Consider the following 5,587-nt stretch of genomic DNA (forward strand, 5'->3'; position numbering starts at 1 on the left):
GTGTGCTAATCTCTATAAAGATGGTGCTGGCTCTCATCTTTTCCTATTTATGGATGGCAAATAACACATTAGCTTAGTTTCTTCCCCAAAATAGCTTTGAGAAAAAAGTGCAATAAAACACAGTTTATTCCATCATGGAAGAAAAAATAGTTATAAAGTAATGATCAGTGTTTTAAACCTTTTAGCCTATTTTTAATTAACAATCCATTGCATTACTATTAGTTTATTTAATTATGTTTTTGTTTTAAATCGTGCAACCTGTCTTAATTCTCTTTGTAAAATGCCTTGAGATCTTTAATATAGGGTATAAGTAGTTTGAAATCCACTGTGGTGTTGTCATTTAAATGTTGGACTATGAATGAAAACTCACTGGGTGGCCTTGGACAAGTCACTTCAATAATAATAATAATAATAATAATAATAATAATAATAATAATGTGGTCCCAGTGGTGATTGGCACACTGCGTGCAATGCCTAAAGACCTTGACCTGTACTTGAAAACCATCGGCGCTGACAGAATTACTATCTGTCAGCTGCAAAAGGCTACCCTACTTGGATCTGCATGCATTATTCGCTGATACATCACACAGTCCTAGACATTGGGAAATTGGCTGATATATCACAATGTCGCTGGTCATTGGGAAATGTCCAGTGTGTGATCAAATACAAAAGCCAACATAGTGATCTTGCTTGCTATGTACTAATCTTGTTGTGTATCAAATAATAATAATAACAATAACAATAATAATAGTCGATGTTGCAATCCCGGGTGACAGCAGGATTGAAGAGAAACAACTGGAAAAGATAACAAGATATGAAGATTTAAAGATCAAACTGCAAAGACTCTGGCACAAACCAGTAAAATTGGTCCCAGTGGTGATCGGCACACTGGGTGCAGTGCCTAAAGACCTTGGCCTGGACTTAAACACAATCGGCACTGACAAGATTATCATCTGCCAGCTGCAGAAGGCCACCTTACTGGGATCTGCATGCATTGTTTGCCGATACATCACACAGTCCTAAACACTTGTGATCCAATGTGATGTGTGATCCAATACAACAGCCAGCAGAGTGTCTGCTGTGGATTCATCTTGTGGTGTTTCTAATAATAATAACAACAACAACAACAACATATTTCTAACCCACACCTTTCTCCCTGAAGGGACTCAGGGCGGCTTCCAAATATAACACAAAAATATGGCAAACATTCAGTACCGTAAAAATCAAACACATTCAGAAACATTTAAAAACATTTACACATATATTTACACAGAGAAAGCAGCTTTGCTATAAGTTATAGAACAGTTAATCAAATATCATTGATCATACTAAACAGCTAAAATCTGTATAACAATAAAAATATTGCTCTTCAATACAATTGGTCATAAATAGACTTAAATGATCATTGTCAACTTGATCATCACTGATACACCAGGATAGTATCGGTTGTATTAATCTTCCTCTCTGTAAGCCAAAAAACAGAAATAGGTTTTTAATTTCTCTTCTTGAAGGAGAGGAGTGAGGGAGTTATTCTAATTTCTTTAGGGGGAGTGTTCCAGAGGGTAGGAGTGTCCACAAAGAAGAGCCCCTCTCCCATTCCCACCTGCCATGCTTGAGATGAGGGTGGGACCAAGAGGAGGGCCCTCTCCAAAGATTGCATAGTCTGAGCGGGTTTATAGACAGGGCTGTAGGATGTCAAATAACCTGGACCCGAACCATTTCGGCCCTCTCTGAAAAATCTTGGCAAGAAAACCTTGTAATGGGTTTTCTTTAGGGTTACCATAAGTCAGAAAAAGAATGGAAGGCACATAATAACAACAATTATAATGTTAATAAATAAATAACAATAGAAGTGAGCTATTAGCAGCAATGACTGCGTGTTGGAGGTGAAATCTGAAAAACCAACATTCAATTCCCCAATCAACCTTTGTGACCTTTGTGGAAACCTTTGTGACCTTGCATGAGGTACATTCTCTCAGCCTCAGAGGAAGGCTGTGGTCAATATTCTCTGAATTAATCTTGCAAAGAAAAAACTATGATACTGTACCTATTAATCAGTGTTGCTTTGAAGGCACACAACATCAGACTTCAACAACCCTTAGCTGCACCTAAGAAAGAGCCGGGAAGCCTTTGGACCTCTAGGATTTTAGACTACCATTATTCATATCTAGACTGGGTGGACCGGATGGGAGTTGTGGGCAAAAGGCTTGCCTATAAAGTAGCTACAGATATCACTTCCAGGGCTATAGGGGCTAGCCGATATTTTGTAGGGCCTACTAGTTGTTCTTTAGAACATTATCCAACAATCTCCACCTTTTCAAAGTTAAAGTGAATAAAACCATTTGCTGACCTGGACTTTGCAATGCGTAGGCAAGACATCGATAAAGTATTTAAAATGATGCAATACATACAGTTCTTGCTGATGTAGAATTTATAAGCTTTATTTTGAATTTTGTAACTTGGGTAAAGAGCCTTTGGCACAAGATCTCAAAGCTTTTTTTCTTCTCCTTAATCATCCGTAGTGGGACTCATTATAATAATAGTTCCTTGCTACATTTTTGTATGTCATTGAAACCAAAGCACTAAATATTAATATGAACACACTGGGAAATTATGAAGAACAGACGGGTGTCTTATTGAAAGGCATGAGAGCTTTTCAGATCTAATCCCAAAACGTACTACTTGTTTGATTATGAATCTTGGCCTTCTTATTTTTGTTGCTGTTGTTGTTATGTGTCTTCGAGTTCAGTCTTGTTTATGGAGATTCTACCGTAGGGTTTCACACTACACCCCACTGGCCCTCTTTCTACATTATATGATGCTTTATATGACTATATTTCTAAGCCTGGCAAAGACCATCCTCAGTGTGCACATTTCAGATGAATTTCTTTAATTTAATGAAAATACTAAATCAAAGAAAATTGCAGTCTCTAAATAATTATTAGCTTGAAACCAATATTAAGATCTTACATAAACAAAACCAACAGTGTCCTGGCATACTGAAAATGAATTAATTTGTTCTGGCATAAAACTTTCATGGGCCAAGGACTACTGCTGCTATGTAAGTGTCATAGTGATGGAGCATAAATAGGTAGTTGGGAAATGAAGGGTAGCGCAAACTTTGAGAATAACATTACAAGGTAGGTATCCCTTATCCCAGAATTCCAACATCTGAAATTATCCACATGGGTGGCTGAGATAGTGAAACTTTTGCTTTTTGGTAGTTCAATGATACACAAGCTCTCGTGCACAAAGTATTAAAAATATTGTATAAAATGACCTTTAGGGTTCAAGCATAAATTGAATCTGAAACATATGTTAATTTTGTATTTAGACAAAATTAACATATGTTTCAGGTACAATTTTGAATCCCCCCAGACAGCAACCAGCCAGACTTTGAAGCTGCAAGGCCATTCAATGCTAATCAAGTTGACCAATTGCAACATTCACACTTGCCTCAAGCAGACAAGAGTTCTTTTTCCCACCCTGGACTTTCCACAGATATATAAACCTAACTTGCCTAGATTCCAACAGACCTCAGAACCTCTGAGGATGCCTGCCATAGACGTGGATGAAACGTCAGGAGAGAATGCTTCTGGAACATGGCCACACAGCCTGGAAAACTCACAGCAACCCAAAGTAGTTTCTGTTTGCAAATTGTTATATTAGTAAATATTTCAAACTTTTTAAAGTGTTATAGCAACAGTTTTATATCTTTTACACGTTATATTTGCAAGTATTATCAATCTGTGCCTGTTAGAACTGTGGGTCATTCCTTTATTCCTGCCTTGCTTTCTGTTTTAGTGTTAAGCTAATTAATTGTATGCAAGTAATTCTTTAATGCTCAAACTTTAATGCTGAAACCAATCCAGATGAAATGCCAAGTTAAAGCCAGTGGAGCTTTAAGAGTCTTATTTTTGCGCTGATATTCTATCTTATTTGGCTTCCCAGGCTGAATTATGACTAAGGCAGACAAGCACACAGGTAATTCAGGATTAATTCTCCATCCCGTTCCCTCTGCCCTTGGCAGGATGTTCTTATCGGAGATGAGTATCTGTCTTCCAAGGAGCCTAAAGTAGGATAAGGACTTAGGAAGATAACACTGGGATAGTTAAAAGCAATGTTGAATCGTAGAATCTCTGCATCAAGAGGGATGTTCCCTCATTCCTGCTTGGTTTTGTCCAAGCTAACATTTTGAACTGTTCCAAACATAAACAGTTCAATGAACGGCCAGTATTAAACAGGTACAGGCAGTCCCCAAGTTACAAACAAGATAAGTTCTATAGGTTTGTTCTTAAGTTGAATTTGTTTGTAAGTCAGAAGAAGTACATTTTTAAGTGTAAAAATTGGCTTGGTTGTTGTAAGTTTTCTGGGCTGTATGGCCATGTTCCAGAAGCATTCTCTCTTGAAGGTTCGCTAGAGGATGCCTGCCATAGATGCAGGTGAAACGTTAGGAAGGAATGCTTCTGGAACATGGCCATACAGCCTGGAAAGCTCACAACAACCCAGTGATACCGACCATGAAAGCCTTCAACAATACATCAAAAATTGACTTGTAGATTGGTGAGAAAGTTTCAGATGAGATACCTTTTCGCCATGATCACTCTTTCAAGATTGAATTTCCATTCTTAAGGGTAGATTTCTCATAGTTCCTGTTGTCTCCCCTCGTTCTTAATTTTGAGTCATTTACAAGTTGGGTGTTTGTAACTCGGCAACTGCCTGTATTTGTTACTTTCTTCATTTAATTTTCCTCAGGTTTCACTACCTATAGGCCAATACACAAAATTTAATATCAGAAATCATGTTTATTAGTCTCAGCTAGAGTAGTTTCCATTCTAAAACTGTTGCGAGTAGTGAGTCAACATATAGATACAGATTCAATGGTTCTGTTCTCACAATAATAGGATTTAGTCCCCCTCCTTTCTTCATCTCAATGTGAAATTCTGGATAATATTATGTATATGAGAAGATGTGGGCTACAGTTCAACAAAGTTCAAGCTATAGCCTTTAAAGTGCTTTTAGAAAAGCTAAGTAAAGTAATGGTTTCCCCTGACATTAAGTGTAGTCATGTCTGACTCTGGGGAGTGGCAGTCATCTCCTTTTTCTGAGCCGAAGAGCCAGCATTGTCCATAGAAACCTCCAAGGTCATGTGGAGTTTCTCATCCGGTCTCAGCCACTGACTGAAGATGTGAGAGAAGCTGTCCCCTGGACAACATCTTTGTAGACGGCCAATTTTCTCACACCCAAAGCAACTTGCAGTATGCAACCGAATAAATAAGTTGCTGATTGCATTGCATAAGTTATATTCCAGTTTAGATACTTGGGTTATTTATTAGTCAATAATAAAGGATTTGAATCCAATTCTGCTTCTAATCTAAACACTGCAGTGTTCATGCATTTCATGTGTGATTAGCTCGGACTGAGAACTTAAACATTAGTCTAGTCAGAAACATGTGAGCAGGCCAAAACTTGAATAAAAAATAAGAATTATATAGGAGTAAAAAACTCTATAGGGTCCATTTTGTACAAATAAGATTCCTGTGTATAAAAATGATGAAAATCCATTTGATTTTCTTTCCTTGCCACT

This window comes from Anolis sagrei, chromosome 1, assembly GCF_037176765.1.
Source record: "Anolis sagrei isolate rAnoSag1 chromosome 1, rAnoSag1.mat, whole genome shotgun sequence".
Classification (NCBI taxonomy): domain Eukaryota; kingdom Metazoa; phylum Chordata; class Lepidosauria; order Squamata; family Dactyloidae; genus Anolis; species Anolis sagrei.